The sequence below is a fragment of the Theobroma cacao genome, chromosome 6 (genome assembly GCF_000208745.1).
Source record: "Theobroma cacao cultivar B97-61/B2 chromosome 6, Criollo_cocoa_genome_V2, whole genome shotgun sequence".
In the NCBI taxonomy this organism is placed as follows: Eukaryota; Viridiplantae; Streptophyta; class Magnoliopsida; order Malvales; family Malvaceae; genus Theobroma; species Theobroma cacao.
The window spans coordinates 4292289-4311398 of record NC_030855.1 but is presented as its reverse complement, the minus strand read 5'-3'; the positions used below and the strand labels follow the sequence as shown (position 1 = coordinate 4311398).

Genomic DNA, 19110 nt, shown 5'->3' with positions numbered 1-19110 from the left:
AATCGGATGTGAAATAGAGGAATTAAGTTTTACATTAACATGGTACGCACCATTTAATGCAAATTGCACATTTTTCTAAGTAGCAATTTATACATAACGATAAATTAGGCAGCGAATGTTAATTAACTTTATACGAAACAAAGCAGAGACGAGAAAGAAGAAAGGGGATTCATATGCTAAATAGGACTCTAACTTTATACATACATACATACATGCATGCATACATATGTCTTTCATAAAGATGTTAATAGAGACACACAATCAAAGTCTGCTGGCAAAAATGCCATCCTTACCTGGCAATGGGAACCATATCAGAGTCCAGGTTTAGAAGGGAAATTTCAGCTGTCTTCTGATTTTATCACGTGGCTCTGCATTCTCTGGGCCATCTCAATAGCCATACAATCCTTCAGTTCCGTTAACACACAACTCATGTCCGGCCTTTCGGTTGCAGCTGGTAGTGATCATGACATGGCTATCGCCACCATTTTCCGGGCCGCATTGACATCGAATTCACCTCGCAACCTCGGATCAACAATGCTTCCAATATCACCCTTTTCTTTTATGGGCCTTACCCATTCAAGTATGTGAGTGCTGCGCCCAAGGCTTCTTACATATACAGGCTGCCCAGTGATTAGCTCAAGTAGAATTATTCCGAAGCTGTACACATCGCTTTTTTTGTTTAGGATTCCTGATGCAATTGCTCTACATGAAAAACAGAGATGGTCCAAATACATAAGAATTTTACTGAAAAACAAACATGGTTTTAGGTAATAATCTCTTACTCAGGATCAAGGTATCCAGGTGTGCCAGCCTGCAAGCATGATTGGAGATCAGAGGCAGCTCCACTCTGTCATGAAAACTTTAGACAACCCAAAATCAGCAATCTTGGCTTGCATCTTTTCCGTTAATAAGATGCTGGCAGTTTTCAAATCTCTGTGGACTATGGGCGGCTTGATACCCTCATGCAGATATTCCAACCCTGCTATGCAACTCTAGTAAACTCATCATTCTAACAAACTTATTTCAAGAGACTGCAGAAATTGAAGAAAACAAAATATTGTTAAGAGATGTGGACCTTGTGCAGCGTCTATCGCAATTTGAAGCCTTGCTTTCCAATCTAAGACATTTGCGTCATTCACTGACAAAACACATCCACATACATCTTTCAGATGGCTTTGTGAAAGAGGAACAACAGTCAGTTTGCCTTTCACAATCATTGGAGTCTTCCCCACCAATACCCGACCCAGGTAGCTCTATCATCTGCCTTTTTCTTTTCCAACCAAACTCTTTCAATAATATATCTTACATGTTATTGTTATTATTCTATCAAAAAATATTCGAAGGTGTTCTTTGAGTCATGTGAAGTATTCAATCAATGGAAGAAAGGAAAAAGAGGATGAATGGACACACTGAAATATAGTGCTGGCTAAGTACATCTCAGGATAAAAACTTGCATAGCAGACATTGCGTTGCGCAAAAGCCTGCTTCCCACATGAATCAACCGCCTAGCTTTCTACCTCTTCTATCTTAATTCTTAAAGCTTTTGGCTCAACAATCGAGTAATGCTAACTTTAGTGGGGGACATGGTGTTAAAAACAAGGGATTCGAGGTAATATCACTTGATAAACCAAAGAAGAAGAACAAATAATAATAATAATAATCAAGAACAGGTAGTCTGCAGTTTATATCACGCACACCTGATAATTGCTTTCTTAAGTCTCCATTGGCCATGTACTCATAAATCAGTGCCAAGTTACCGCCTTCATCACAGTAACCAACCAGGGAAACAAGGTTTTTATGATGAACAATCATTAAAAGCTGTGCCTGCATTAATTCAAAATGGTTGCTCATCATTTCTTAAATGAATGTGTTAGCGGCATGTCTCATGTTAAGAAAATCTCAACAATCAACATTGACGAGAAACTTTCAAGTATAATTTAGAACTTTAGCTGCATTTATCTAACCTCGGCTTGAAATTGCTTAAATCCTTGCTTTGATGATTCGGAGAGCAGCTTAACTGCTACTTTAGTCTTATCATTCAGAGTACCAGAGTAAACTTTTCCAAATCCTCCCTGTCCAATGACGGTGTTGAAGTTGGCAGTGATACTGGCAATCTCAGAGTAAGTAAAGGGTCGATTCTTTGTTTTGAATGACTCTTTCTTTGTCTCGTTAACTGACTCTGCAGCAACAATGAAATCACAGATTGATTGGGTTAAGTTGCTTTGATTTGGGTTGTTCAACTTTTTAGTCAAAGACTGGTCAGGTTTTGGATTTCATGAATTGCATCTCTTGGGTTCATGTCATTCTTTTACAATATATATAGTACAATAATAGTAATTCAATATCCTAGATTCATATCATTTCAAAGGATGAACCGTATCAGGTTTCAAGTAAGTTTATTAGATTCAGACACTGGACCTAACTAGGGTGGGTTAAATTGAATTAGTTTTTGCCACTTTAGGAGTGGTGATTAGAGCACTCCCAACTTGTTCTTGTCCTTTATTGATCTCAATCATCTTACAGCTCAAAGTCTTTTATCACAACCCCAACTATCCCCAGCTCCTTTTTTTCGGCCCCTCAGACTTTGACAAGCTTATCAACTTAAGGGCTTCAAACAGGCAAGTGCACTTGAGACAGCAGGCTGTAATAAGGTATATCATTGCTAAATTAGTACGCTATTTTTGGTTTTGATCTATCAATGAAAATTTTAGATAGAAATTAAGGCATATTAGTTAGTGATGGGTAAAGTTGGAGCAATGTTGACTGCGTTGAACAGGATTCATCCATCCGGCAAACCATAATTAAACTCGACTAACTGCGATACAAATAAAAATAAAAATTCATGAACGAGATGAGAAAGAAATCACCTCCTTGTCTTCCCTTTTTCAGTCTGAAAAATATAATCCAAAGGCTCAAGAGGACCACAAGGGCCAAAAGCGATACAGCGGATGCAACAATGGGAACAGCAAACTTGTTCTTCCTTCTCTCACATGGATCCGTTAGGCATAAATCTGGGTTTCCCCCCAAACTGGAATTCAGCATTACACAAAAATTGACGTGCATCAATTAAAATATGCATGACCAACGAGGTGCAATCACGCGATCAGAATTTAGTATGCAGAACCAATATCGAATATGAAATACTATCGCCATAAAAAATAATCGATTACTGATTTTGCTTTTTGGAGGAAGAGCATTCTCAAAGGAAATGAAGACTTGACAATCTACTTTAGATATATTTACAGAAGATGAGCCAGCGAACCTCAGCGACAGTAACCCTTTATCCGACTTGTCCTTGAGAGACTGCGGAATCGAACCTATCAGCTTGTTCCTTTGCTAAATTTCTACACAGATAGTGAAATATAAGTACAGTACAATAGTGTCGAAGCTGCAGAAAAGTGTGCATAACTGACAAGGCTTTCAAGTTCGGCAGTCGCCACAAGGCTTCTGGTATGGGCCCACTCAAGTCATTTTCTGACAAGTCTCTGGAGAAAAAACTACTATCATATTAAGAGAGTAAAATATTTTGATTGAAGTACTCTCACGTGAAAACTTTAAAAGAAACTAATCCTTTTTTCTTGTAATTGACAAGCTAGCATTTTATCATTTCGATCCATATATGTCACGGCATAAGAGTTTGCTAAATTCAGGGGTGTTTTGGAGTTGCAGCAAGGAGACTACTCAATAGAGAGGAAGGCCAAGATAAATCAGGGATTAGTCTGGGGGGCAAGCCAACTAACATCCCAGGTAGACGAGCAGCCAGTAGCCTAAGCAGACAGATAGCCAACAACCCAGGCTGACAGCCCAAGCACTCAAAATTCGTGCAACAGCTAGTGAGGGGCAAACTGGTCGAACACTATTCTAACAGTTAATGGAGCTTCCCAACTCGCTAGGATTTGTTCCAAATTGTAAGGGCCTTTGAATTTGAATCCACGGCTCTTATCTGACGTAAAGGAACCGTTGTGGCTATAGAAGGGGTTCCCCACTCCTTATATACATTGTCAAAGGCCTTTTTTGTACATTTAGATAGCAATACTTGTGTACAATAAAATTTTCTTTGCCCCATTTTTGTTCTTGTATGTGTGTTGTGAATATTCTTGTCGGAATACCTTTCCTTAGGGTGGAAAGAGGGTTTCTAGGTTGACTTCGTCTTAGAGGCTGTCTAAGATTGCACGAGAGGGTGCTTAAGTTGCATGCCTGTGATAAGGAGTATCAAAACGACAAAATCAAAAGGGGGTGGTGGCTATGGTGGAGCCCATGAGACAAAAGAGGCAATCCACACCCAAGCCAATGAGTGTGGGATCCCTTAAGCAGCTTAGGGGCGGGATAGGGGCACAAAGTCTTGAGGTACAGGTAGACACCAATTAGGAGGCCCGAGAAGGGCCAATACAGTGGCGGGGTGTGCTACATTCAAAGCTAAGGGTTGCGAGATCCTCCAAGTAGTTCAAGAGGGGCAATGTACGTGACAATATAGTGTCATAGGGTCTAAGAAGGATTAGGGTCTATTGTAAAATGGGTTGTAACTTAAAACAAATAATTTTAGAGAAATAGTTCTAGTATTGAACCAGTAGAAGGAGAGAGCTTAATGAGAGAGAAGACAGAATGGAGAAGAAGAACAATAAGCTCTACGCGCATCATTTTCTTTTCATTTCACTTAAATATTACAGTACAAGAGAGAGTAATATTGAAAATGCATAAAGACAAGGAAACAAAAAGTCTAAACCCTAAACCCTAAACTTGGACCTTAAAAACTCACATTTTTCCTTGCTTAATCCCTTAGTGAGGATATTTGCGAGTTGTTGATCAGTATGACAATATTCAAGCTTTATTTCACCTTCCTTTACAGCCTCTCGTAAGGCATGAAATTTGACACAAAAATGTTTGGTGCATCTATGCTGTACAGGGTTTTTAGCTATGGCTATAGTTGATTGATTGTCAACTCTCAATTGAGTGCTTTTGTCTTGCTTAAAGTTCAAATCAGTGAGAATTTTCCTTAACCATTTATCTTGATTAGCAGCAGAGGCAGTGGCAATATATTCTGCTTTTACTGATAATTATGCTACCACTTCCTTTTTTTTATGTTCCAAGAGAACACAGTACTACCAAACGAGAAATAAAATCCACTTGTACTTCTTGAATCATCCATAAAATTAACCCAATCACTGCCACAAAACCCTAGAAGTTCACTTTTTTCATGTTTACTATATTTCAAACTAAAGTTTAGAGTACCTTTAATATATCTTAGGATACGCTTGGCAACTTAGAAATGCAATATTGATGGAGATTACATGTATTGAGATAGAATACTAATAGCAAACATGATGTCAGGTTGAGTGGCAGTTAAGTATAGTAGGGAACCAATTATGCTTTTGTACATTGTACCATTTACTGCTGATGAGCCATCATCCTTGCATAATTTTATTCTTATAGAGAGATAAGTAGTTACAGCTTTGCAGAAGTTCATATTGAACCTTTTTAACACTTCTTTTGCATACTTAGTTTGATGCACATATATTTCATCAATGCCTTGTAGAAATTCCATTACATAGAAATAAGACATTTCCCCCAAATCTGTCATTTCGAACTCTTTCATCATTTGATTTTTGAATTCATTTAAGAACTCATTGTTTGGCCTTGTGATGAGTAAATAGTCCACATACAGTTAAAACTATAAGCATGAAAAAAGTATTTGAGCTCTTCACATAAAGTGTTGGTTCATTTACACAGCGATAGAATACATGATTGATTAGATAATTATCAATTCCTTCATATCAGGCTCGAGGAGCCTGTTTAAGTCAATATAGGGACTTTATAAGTTTGTAGACTGTTCTAGTTGATCCACGCCCCTTATAACCTTCTTGTTGCTCCGCATATATATCTTCATTCAAGGTTCCATTTAGGAATGCAAACTTAACATCTAAGTGCCAAATTCTGCACTTTTCTATAGTTGATAGAGCAACTAGTAGTCTAATTATATCATGTCTTGCAATTGGGGCAACTGTTTCCATTTAATCAACACCATATACTTATACATAGCCTTTCACCACTAATATGGCTTTAAATTTATTAATTGACCCATCTGGATTTAACTCTGTTTTGAAAATCCATTTCACCCCAATCAAATTTTGATCAGTAGGCCTATCAACAAGGATCCAAGTGTCATTTTTTATCATACTCATTTCTGCATCCATTACCAATCTCCAATTTTCATCTAAAAAAGCCTCAACATAAGTTTCAAGTTCAATAATTACTGCACTACACCTATTGTATATATCCTGCAATGTTCTTATACTTTTGACAGCTAAGCTTTCATCTTCTATATCTTTTGAATCATTATCTTCTTGCACTAAAACATCACCAGTGATATTAGAATTTTTTGAGCTCTCAATCATGCCCTTCTCCCAATTCCACCCATGTTCTTTATCAAACTTAACTTCTATGCTGATAAATAGTTTCTTTGAATCAATACTATATAGATGATATCCCTTGAAACTTTACTGTAACTATGATGAATAGCCGATAATGATTTAGAATCAAGTTTGGTCCTCCTCTGATTAGACACTTTAGAATAACAAACACATTCGGATACTTTCAAATGAGAAACAGATGGTTTGATATCATACCAAACCTCATAAAGAGTATTGTGTAAGGGAGCTTTGGTTTAAGTCATATTGAAAATATAACTAGTAATATTAACAACCTCTGCCCAAAAGTCTTAGGCAAATTTTTTTGGAATAAAATACAACGAGCCATTCCAATCAATGTTCTGTTTTTTCTTTCAGAAACTCCATTCTATTGAGGACCATATGCCACTATAAGTTAGTGCTTTATACCAAACTATGCCAAGAACTTATCAAATTTTGCAGCTATGTATTTAGAATCATTATCACTTCTCAGAACTTTGATAGTCAAGTTTATTTGATTTTAAACTAATGCCTTGAATTTAACGAAGCTTTTCAAGGCTTCTGACTTCTGTTTGAGAAAGTATATCCGCTTATGTCATGAAAAATCGTCTATGAAAAACAAATAAAATCTACTTTCACTCAAAAAAGAATTTTCATAAATCCACCAATGTCTGTATGTATAAGCTCTATTTTTGAGTTGCTTTCCTTTTTTGCATCTTTGAAAAAGATGTGCAGCTCTGTTTTCTAAATTGACATATCACACACAACTTATCAAACTTAGTTACAGGAAGAAACCCTTCAACAAGTTTTGAAGATGCTATATGCATCAATGAGCCATAATTCACATGCCTTATTCTTCTATGCTAGAGTTCTGAGATATTTATCTGCAGAGTAATAAGCTTAATGCTCTATGTTTATCCAATTTAGTAGATAACATTTGTTCTTCATTTCTACAATGAGCATTTTTTCACTAGTAGGATAAAAAATGGTACAGTTCTTATCCTTGAATAAAATTGTATGATGATTATTTGCTAATTGTCCAACACTTAACAAATTCTGATCTACTTCAAGGACATAATAAATATCAATAATGAACTTAGAACTTAATGGCGTCTCGACTGCAATAGTGCCAGTGTTGAGTATCTTCAAGAAATCTCCATTTCCAATCTTAGCATTAGTTCTGACCCTTTTGTCCAACTTGAAAAAATTATTATCATTTCTTGTTATATGATTCTAGCACCCACTATTTATAAGCCAAATATTTTTCAACTTTGATTCAGCTCTTACTGTCGCCATGAATAAAAGTTCATCTTTTGCATTAGCTTGCTCTACGACAGTTGTTTTCTCCTCAGTATTAGCTCCTTTGGCCTTACAAACTTTTTCAACATATCCTAGTTGGTTGTAAGACCTACACTTGACATTAGGCCAATACCAACAGTATTTGCTAGTGTGATTTTTCTTCTTATAGTGAGGACATGGAGGATATTTGTCACCTTGCATTCCCTGCTTTCCATCAGTAGGCTTCTTTCCTCATTGCTTACCTTATAGCTTATTTGGACCATTTCCATTGACTCGTAATCCTTTAGTTTTGGCGCTACTAAAGCATTTTCAATAGAACCTTCATTCCTATTGGCTTTCATTTGCTCTTAGGCTTGAAGTGCATTCACAAGCTTTGTCACTGTTATCGGTGACAGGTCTTTAGAGTTTTCTAGAGATAATATCTTAGCCTCAAACTTCTCTGGTAAACTCACTAACACCTTGTTTACTATTTTTCTCTCTATTAAATTCTCTCTTAAAAGCCTTAGTTGGTTAACAACTCTCATAACTTTGTTAATATAATTTTTAATACTAGCTTCTTCCTTCATTTTCAACACTTTAAATCCCTTTAGTAAGTTCAATACTTGTATCTGCCTCAATCAATCGCTGTCATGAAATTCTTTTTTGAATTTGTCCTATGCTTCCTTAGGATTATCAAAAGCCATGATTCAAGTGAATATCGAATCTAACATAAATGAATGAGTAAATGAGAGGGCTTTGTAGCATTTAGCTACATCTTAACCATGTTGCTTTAATTGAGCTATTATTAAATTCGTCTACCTTAAAATAAGAGGATCACCTCTTACTTTGACTACTTCCCATAGATCAAAGGCCTTTAAGTATGCCTTTATCTTCATAACCTAGATGGGATAGTTTTCACCAGAGAAAATTGGAGGAATTAAAGCGTTAAAAGCTAGCAGAAGCTAGTGATGCTTAGTCATCCACTATAATGAAGAAGACGGACTATAAGAAAAGAGAAAAAAAGGCAAAACTCAAGTCCCTTAAGATGCTTAAAGAAGCTATGATACCATATTGTAAAATGGGTTGTAATTTAAAACAAATAATTTTGGAGAAATAAATTCTGGTATGGAACTAGCAGAAAAAGAGAGCTTAATGAGAGAGATGATAGAATGGAGAAGAAGAAAAATAAGCTCCACATGCATCATTTTCTTTTCATTTCACTTAAATATTTGAGTACAAGAGAGAGAGAGAGAGAGAGAGTAATATGGAAAATGCATGCTTAGTAAAAAAAACAATATGGAAAATGCATAAGGAAAAAGGGAACACAAAGACAATGATTTTTGCGCAATTTCATGGTTTGTCTCATAGTACCTAATAACCAGCAAACTCGTAACACGCTTTGCTTATGCAACCTTCACACCACCAACAACATAAGAAGAGAAAAAGTATAAAATAAAATAACTCAGGACATCAAATAAATTTAAAAGATAGGCCATTAAAAGGTCACGTGATAGTCTTCACGTGACACTTTTTTCTTTTCATTTAAGCTCGATACTTTGGCACCATACTCCATTTCTGAGCAAAATTGAAACTGGTTATTAAACAGAGAGCAAACTTCAACAGGGTCAATGTCAACGAGAATGCAACAATCATGAGTCAAAAAGTGTAAGGAGTCACACCTAGGTAGCCTAAGAGAAGACGAAAGGAGTATTTGTTGAGTGCTACAAGAATGATGCCAAGGCAAAGGAGCCCAATGAATTAATGTATATGATGGGGCTGTGTACGTCGAGTGAGAGCACAACAAGGCAAAGACACCCAATGAAGTTGCATGTGCAACTAAACAATGTGTGTTAGGTGAAAGAGTTCGAGGTGTTAAGGTATGGGACAAAAGAGCTTGAGGGAGATGCAACGGAGACTAGTAGAATTCTTTTACAATAGAGAGGTCAAGGTAGAAAAAGGAAGGTCCACAACCTGAGAATGAAAACTAGCAAAATTCTTGCACTATAGAAAGGTTAAAGCAGAAGGAAGTAAGTCTACAACATTAAAGTCGTGCAAAGAAAACTTGCGTGGGATAAGCACACGTTGGGTAAGAGCACTCAAGGCAAAGGCATGCGATGAGATAACATGCAAGGCTAGTGGAGTGCAAGAAAAAGACGATCATCTCCCAACAATGAGGACATTACTAGATTCAGTGAGAGGAGAATGCCACTGCCTGAAAGTTTTGCAAGGCCTAAAAGTGTTTTAGTGGTTTAACAAGGGGACTTCTAAGTAGGAAAGAAGGCGACGAATAGGCCAAGTACCAACCTAAGGGGCTAAGCCATCCAGCAGCCCAAGTGAATAGCCTAAATAGATAGCCCAAGCACTGTACAAGCTAGTGGGGGACAAATTGGGCAAAACATTATTCCAACGGTTAGTGGAACCTCCAAACTTGCCAAGAACTGTTTCTAATCATTTTGGGCATTTGAATTTGAATACACGGCTCCTAATTAATGTAAGGGAACCCTTATGGCAATAAAAGGGGTTCCCCATCCCTTGTATAGATTGTAAGGGAGTTTCTCTTTTACCTTTGGATAACAATACTTGTGCATGATAAAATTCTCTTGGCCTCATTCTTGTTTTAAAATGTGTGTGTGCGCCTGTGCATGTGTGTATATGCGTTGCGCATATTCTTGTTGGAGTTCCTTTCTTTAAAGTGAAAAAAGGATTTCTAGGTTGATTTAGGCTTATTAAAAGTGTTGAGGGTGTCTAAAGCCGCACAGCATAAGTTGCTAGACCGTGACATATGCACTTATGTATCAATTATGTATTTGACCTCGGTGGGTCTGCATAATGATTTCAACTATAATTTATTGGTAAATAAACTAATTATTATAAATTATGCAAATAAATAATCACATCTTGCTACAAGCAAAGAGCTGCTGAGCAGAGTAGGGGTTAGTATTCGATGCTTTTCTGTTAAGTAAACTTGAAAACACTAAAAAGAAAAAGTTACTTACAGGGACTCTAGTGCTTGAAGCTTGGACAACGATAAAGGTATCTGCCCTGTTAAGTTACTTGAACTGAGGCTCCTGCATGTAATCAATCTATGTATTAGGAGAACGACGAATCTTCACATGTTTATAAACTGTAATGCCACTGTATATCTATTGATTTATCTAAGACATTTTATTGATCAGGAACGGAATTCCACTTATATGATGATTCCATAAAACTTGATCACTCTGAAAATGATTATGCAATGTATATCCTAATTCCCACTCGTGATCTGATAAATTAAAAGTGCACTCACAACGAAATGATTCTTGGAGTTCCAATACCGACACTGCAATTCAAACCATTCCATGAATATTCTTTGGGGAGACATGGGTCACCTTGCCAATCATCTCTGCTTATATTGTATGCATGCTTGATGGCCACGACAGCATCAACTACCATCATGTCAAAAGAAATGATTGGAGTAAGCTAATGACAACGTTAAATAGCTAGGATGGAGCAACCACAAACCAATAATTAATCCCCATATGATTGGGGGGAGAGACAGAATCTGGCTAAAATACATACATACATACATGTATGTATATATATATATATATATATACATACCCTTTAGCTCAATTAATGGAGAAGATTTTAGACTAGAAGGAAAAAAAAACAGTGAAAGAAAAAGAGTCTTTTAACAAAATGAAACAGGAATAAAAAAAAACTACCATCTGATGGGTCAGTCGGAGAGCCATTGAAATCAAGAACTTGATAAATCTCCATGGCGTTGAGGATAGGGGGGAGCTAGGACTTCTCTGTTGCTTCAATAATAAATTTTACATCACCTTGGATTGGAGATTTGATCTTAAGGACATCGGCTTTAAGTAGTGAACAGTAATTGATCCATAATTGATGTCATTTAAAGTAATACTGAATTCTCTTAATTGATATTGAGCAATCTCTTTAATTTCAGCAAAGTGAGAGTAAACACAATATTTCATGGAGGAATTGGAGGCGATCATGGTATAATTCAAGGAACTCAAGCCATCGGCTGGTCGGACAGCAGTTCTCAACACCACTTCTAATCCATAGAAATCATCAATGCATTGTGAGGCACCGATTGGCTCAGAATTCGAAAATGCGTAAGGATGCCAGATGCGGTCATAAACATCATCATTGTACCTAATCCATGAAGAGAGACATTTGCATAAGTTTTGACTTATTGATATGCCAGAAGCTGTCATTTAAGACATTCACACACTGAAAATTAACGAAGCATGATTAGTTGATAATGGACAGAAAGATGAATACAATAGAGCTTCAAGTTAGGGGTTGCTAGTTTTGCTGGAAAATGGAAGTACAATTATTGAGGTGTATTGGGTTTGTAGTGAGATTTTCAGACAACTTTTCAAGTGTCTAGAAATTAGAATGATGGTGTTTAGGATTAAAGACTCTTGAAAGATTGGTATGCATTAATTAGCAAGTTCTAAATTAGTATTTAGAGCTCCATATAGAACAAGCTAGGGGCTTTTGGAAATTTCACACATCCTAAAAAGGAGTTTTAGACCAAGTTTTAATTGTGGGCATAAACACCTAGCTAATTAGATTATGAATTTGCCTTTCTGATTAGTAAGCACATTGACATAGTTACAGACTGTATTTCATGCCAAAAGTTCATTGTAGCATGTAACTTTCTTTATTTTTTTCTAATTTCTTTTATTTCCTATCACCTTTTTAAATGTTAACTAATATTTATTGTTAGGTAAATTTTTTTATTTATTTCTAAATAGTATATTTATAGATAATATGTTTCTAAACTATAAAGTTTACAAATTGGAATTTTATCCTAATATTAATTTATAAATTATTTGATACTAGTAGAATTAACAAAAATATTCTCTTAATGAAGTCATTTAATGCAATTAGAATTCTTATTTGTAAATTAAATAAAACTTATTAATATTTATAATAAAAAATATTTAAAAATAAAATTAAAAAATATATCGATTTCGTCAATCAAAAGTTTTATGACATTCATGATTTTAATTTTTTTGAAAGTGATGATTTCATTTCAAGTGAGAGAAAGTCTCCCATTCATTTTTCAGGAAAAAAGGTCTCCCATTCAACATACTAGATTATATGCTCATAGGTTTCCAAGTGAAACTGTTAGCCTAGAATCATCACCACCCTTGAAACTCAGCTACACAATTACAAAAAATAACCCCCTCCTCTAACCAGAAGAACGACCCAACCCTAAAAATTTTCATCTAAACAGGTCGACAAACAGAACATCCCTTTGATCAAAAAGACTTTCACTCAGCAACATGACTTCTAACATTTGAAAAATAAGCTGAAGCTGAATAATTTCTCCTTAAGCTGATTTTTCTTTCTCCTTTGATAAAAAAATGCTGGTTTTTCTACATGACTTATTGGTGGTGATTATAACTTGTGGACCATCTGAATCTGTTGGATTTTTCTTTTATAGGAATCGGATGCACACAACATAATGAGGGGAATTGAAGCTTAATAAGAAAAGGCTTAACCCAAAGAAAAAAGAAAGGAGAGGGAGCTAAACAAGACTCTACAAAGCTTTGGGTGAGACCAAAAGAGGTCCATTCATGATTTTTACATGTGTTATATATGGTGTTTTGGTTATTTGTTAGGTCCTATATATTTTTTACACAATCTTTCAAGTATGCAATATGAATGAACTATAATATATATTATTTTAATTTATAGATTTTTTATTCATGGGAAGAAATTTATACAATTATTTTATTTGGATTTATTGGTTACTTTATCATTGTTTTTGATTTGGAAGAAGGAATTTGAATAGAGAGATACATGCAACAACTACATAGCTAGTGTTACTTTACTATATGGTTTTGATCATATATTCAAATATATATTACTTTTACAAACTTTCTAGCTTTGTCCCTGCATCCCGCCCCCAAGACAAACTATCTAGCTTCTCCAGTGCATGCTGCAACAAACCAAGCTGAAGTTGAAGAATAAAATTAAGTATAGATGGCTGTTAGAAAAGTATCTCTTTTACGGGACTACGTGGCTAAGCCACAAGTCTCCTCCATAACGTTATCTTTTTCTTTATTTTTAGGTTTACTATACATAAAGAGCATCAACAATGAGGTGATAAACAGTCAACATTTCACTAATTAAATATCAATTATGATCTAATGGTCAGCAACAAAAAAAAATAGTAATATGTTGTAATCTTTTATACTAATCCATTAATCAAAATGAATATATATATATATATATGGAACTTAAGTTGTAATTTAATGAATATTAATAAAAGTAATAATTAAATTAAAGTTTATTACAAAGTGATACCTATCAATGACAACTTAATTTAGTTATAATTGGTTTCAAAATTATATTGCACAATTTTTATCTTTTGTATTTCGTTTCCTTTTGGCTTTTATATATATGTATTATATCAAAATATTTTCAACAAGTTTATCAAAAGCTCATGAAAACAGTAACTCTTATTTGTTATCTGTAATCCCTTCCGCGAGAGTAGGCATATAATTGATTAGTAATTAACAGTACTTCCAGTATATATAAATATATTATCATTAATTACATGACACAAGAAGGGCTACCTCATGGCTGGAGAAGACGGGGAGATGCCCAGATCATAAGTCTTGACGTGTTTTAGTGCTCCCAAGTCAGTTGTATAGATGGAATTAGATATATCTGGAAGCCGCAATTCCAATGCTGAAATGAAAGGAATCCCAGAGCCGGTGTTTACAAGACACACAAATTGGGTGTCACTCTCAGCTGAGAAAACATGGATAATCTCGTAGTACTTAGGTGAAGATGCATTATCCAACGTCACAGTGTCCCGATAATTAACACCCAGATATAGGTCAAACTTGGGTGGTTGCTTAGTGGAATCATAATTTCCGTAATGGAAGAAAGCGCTGACGAAATAACTGTTGTTTCTACCCTGTTCAGGTTGCAGTTTCAGGGTGTAACAATTCCTTGTCCCGTTGGGCAAACTTCTCAGATTTTTCAACTGCCTTTGAATGAGACTATCACTACTCAAGTAATTGCCATTTTCAGTGAAATACCTCATGATTTTCTCCAGTGTCGATGAAATCTCGATCGGTCCTGTAGACTATGCCAGTGGCCTCGTCATGGTAGTCTCCATTTGCCCCGCAGTCAATGCTTATGAAACCTTAATTACCAGTAAGTGCTCAACATCAATCAAGGGTTAAAGCATTAAGGAAACAAAACAATGTGACAATTTTCCATTTTCCTATCAATTATGAGCATACATTTTTTGACTATAAGGAACAGACAGACCAAGGTGACAACTAATATATGGCCTACAGCGGGTTTCTCGGCAATGGAATGAGAAATTTACAAGCAGTCTTGTGGAATTTGGTTTTGTCCAATCAAAAGCTGATTACTCACTGTTTACAAAGCTTACTAAAAGTGGAGATTTTGTTGCTCTTTTAGTACATATGGATGACATAATCATTATTGCAAGTTCATCTGTTGCACTTAGTGATGAAGTGAAGAATTATTTGAAAACCAAATTCAAATTATTCAAAATTTCCTAAATTTTGAAGTTGCAAGGTCTGATAAAGGCATTTTTATATGGAAAAGGAAATATGTGTTAGATTTGCCTGAAGAATATGGATTGCGTCTTGCAAAACCAATCACAACACCGGTAGATTACAATCAGAAGTTGTCAAGGGCAAAAGAGGAAGAATCATTGCAAGATGGAACTATCTATAAGCAACTTGTTGGTAAATTGGTAAATCTGACTTTTACAAGATCAAATATAGCTTATGCACTTCATATGTTATCTTAATATATGGACAAACCAGGCAGTGTTCACTTATAGGAAGCTTTTAGAGTTTTGAAGAATCTCAAGGAGGCACCAGGGCAAGGCATCATGTTATTTTCAGATTTAGATACTAGATTGAGGGCTTATAATGATAGTAATTGGGGTGGATGCTTGGATACTAGGAGATCTATGACTGACTATGGAGTTTTCATAGGTAAATCACTTATAAGCTGGAAATCTGAAAAGTAATCAATGGTGGTAAGTAGTTTCTTTGAAGCAGAATACAGGGCAATGACAACATGTTGTGAAGTGCAATGGTTGATGCTTCTGTTACAAGATTTCAAAATTCCTCATCTTGGTGCTATTGAATTACATTATGATAACCAATCTGGCCATAACATATGCAAGAACGAACAAAACGTATTGAAATGGACTGTCATGTCATGGTAGACAAAGTGCTTGATGGAGTCATTCAACCATGCTATAATGCTTATTGATCTGCAGTTAGAAAAAATCTTTGCAAAAGCATTGCAGCCAAGTCCTTATCATACACTTCTCAGCATGTTATAAATGCATAACGTTGAGTTTGCTTGTATATATATTATATATGATAATGACAAGACGGTTGACCCAAACACTCAAGAAAATTTATCAACTTACCAGGATTCTCAGTGACAAGCTTTCTTCTTCCAACATCCTCATTTTGGATTCCTCCAGTTAGCATTAAGCTTGAAGCACCAAAGGAAGCAATGGCGAAAACGAAGACCAGCAATAGATTGTTAAGCACCGGAAACATGCTTGTCTCTCCCTAACGATTTCGGGGCTGCTGCTTAGGTCCACAGCCAAGCTGAAGCTTTTTCCGATTTGAATCCAAATTATCACAACAGCAGCTGAATTAGAAGCAGGCGACTACAGAACAAATTAACAACAATATCCATCCAAGTACAGGAAATATTATTCCTCTCCTAAACACCCAATGGCAATATATATATATATATATTGCATTTGGCACAGTACACAGATCTAGATAAACTAATCGGATTGTTAACAAAGTTAGAAATGCCAGATATTTAATTTACCTCCAATCTCTGCCGGCCCCCATCGATGTAATTCAGGAGCAGTAGAGTGAGTCAAGTATGTCTGCTGATGAAGTCATTTGTCTGCTTCCGAACATGATATATTTATCATATATGGTTTCAGACCATGCAAACCTGAGGAGAGCAACAGCAAATGCTTTCTCTTTCAAATGATCTTTTTGGCCAATTTTAATTTTAAGCACAGCATATCAGTCAACTGTCACCCAACCGCGAAGACTTGTGTGGTCTTCGGAGATAGGACAACGCATATGCAGTAAATTTAAATATCTGCAGAGACCTTGACAGTACCAATGATGTTCTAACCACAAAATTATCTGCATAACCGTACATCCACTGCTTCCAACACAATAATTATTGTGGGTCCTCCTAAAATGGAATTCACAACTTAAATTAATAAAAAAAATAGAGAGACAAAAAAGAAGTAATGCGAGATAAGAAGAATAAGTAAAAAAAAAAAAAAAACTTTTATCCTTTTGGATGACGAGAGAAATTTGTTCTTGAAGTGAGGAAAAAATGTCGAACAAAAAAAAAAACCTATTTTTTGCTTGTTTTGTGATTTGTGGTTTGTTTTTTATGAAATTTTAATATATTGTTTTTGACATTATGAGCTTTAATTTGTACAATCAAATTATATTTTTTTCTTCTCTATTTGTTGGTATGTGATACTCTTTATTTGGGTTTTATTCATTGTTGCTTGATAATTTTTACTTTATTGATAATGAGTAGGGGTTTCTGTAAGTTATAAAATTACTAGATGACTCTTTGCCTCTCATTGATTTTTTATAATGGATTATTTTTCTAAATTAGGTCTCGTGATTTTTACCACTCATGTTGAAGGGATTTTTCACATTAAAAATCGTGTATTTTCTTGTGTTTTTATATTGTTCATTCATAACCATATTTGTTGTCGAGATATTTTGTTGGTTGAATATTTGCTCCTCACTGGTTCTTTCAAGCGAGAAAAACTTTATTTTATATTGTTACTTTCACTATATCAATACATTTTCCCAACAAATAATATCAAAGCAGATTCGTTATTTGTTAGTTTAGCTTGATTGAAAGATAGAGCCTAATTATAGTAGAATGATTAGTTTGAATGACACAAATTATCATAATTGGAAAGGAAAGATAAAAGATCTACTATTTGTGAAAAAGCTACATTTATCAGTATTTACTACTCAAAAACTCAAGACTAAATTTGATGAGGAATTAGCATTTGAGCATGAGATGGTTTGTGGTTTTATTCGACAATAGGTATATGGTAATGTTTTGAATCATATTGTCAATGATTCACATCTAGAACTTTCAAGGTTAAAAGGTGTAAGTTTAGAAAAGAATGCCCATTGCTTGGCTAAGAAACAGAATAAAGTATCTTTTAAGAGTCATCCTCCTTCCAAAAAATCAAAGTTGCTTGAGATGGTGTATTTAAATATCTGTGGTTCAATGAAGACAAAAACATTTGGTGGTGCACTTTATTTTGTGACTTTCATTGATGACCATTCAAGAACACTTTGGGTTTGTGTCTTGAAGACTAAGGAGCAGGTACTTGGTGTCTTTAAGCAATTTCAAGCTTCTGTTGTAAAAGAAACAAGAAAGAAACTTAAATGCATTCGTACTAATAATGGTGGTGAATATTGTGGACCATTTCATGAATATTGCAAACAGTAGGTTATTAGACGCCAAAGGATGCCCCCTAAGACTCTTCAACTAAATAGCTGGCAGAAAGGATGAACAGGACATAGAAGCAAAGTTGCCTAGATCTTTTTAGGGTGAGACTTTATATACTGTTGTACATGTTATTAATTTATCTCTTATTGTTGTCTTGCAAGTTGATGTTTTTGAAAAAGTGTGGTATGGAAAGGATGTTTCTTATGATCACTTGCATGTGTTTGGTTGTGAAGCGTTTGTACATGTGCTCAAAGATGAAAAGTCCAAGGTAGATATCAAGACAAGGCAATGTATCTTCATTGATTATGGCCACGATGAATTTGGCTATAAGTTCTATGATCCAATTGAAAAGAAACTTGTTAGAAGTCGTGATGTTGTTTTCATGGAAAATTAGACCATTGAAGATATTGATAAGGTGGAAAAGTCAAATTCTCCAAGTAATAATAGTTTAGATAATCTTGATCCAATTCTTGAGACACATACGCTTGATGTAGCTGAGTTTGGTGATCAAGTTGATGTGGAGAATTAAACTCCTAATGATCAAATTGAGAATCATCGTGATGATGTTGCTGATGAGGTAGATGCTCCTACCCGTGAAGTTATTGATGAATCTGCTGTTTAACATAGAAGGTCTACTAGACAACAAATTCCTTCTACTCACTATTCATCTGATGAATATGTGTTTCTCACTGACGGAGGAGAGCTTGAGTGCTATAAAGAGGCTATAGAAAACACGTAGAAGGCAGAATAGGTTGTAGCTATTAAAGATAAGATGAAATCTCTGCTTAACAATCATACTTTTGAGTTGGTTAGGTTACCTGAGGACAGAAAGGCCTTGCAAAATCATGGTGTACAGGCTGAAGAA

General features: G+C 35.3%; 1 long non-coding RNA gene and 1 pseudogene across 1 annotated transcript; both read right to left on the bottom strand.

Moving 5' to 3' along the window:
* Positions 248–14760, bottom strand: LOC18595459 (annotated as a pseudogene).
* On the bottom strand, positions 14758–16806 carry LOC18595458. Its single transcript, XR_001928528.1, has 3 exons — positions 16560–16806; positions 16141–16370; positions 14758–14862 (listed from the first exon to the last, which is right to left on the bottom strand). It is a non-coding gene; the product is annotated as an uncharacterized LOC18595458 (long non-coding RNA).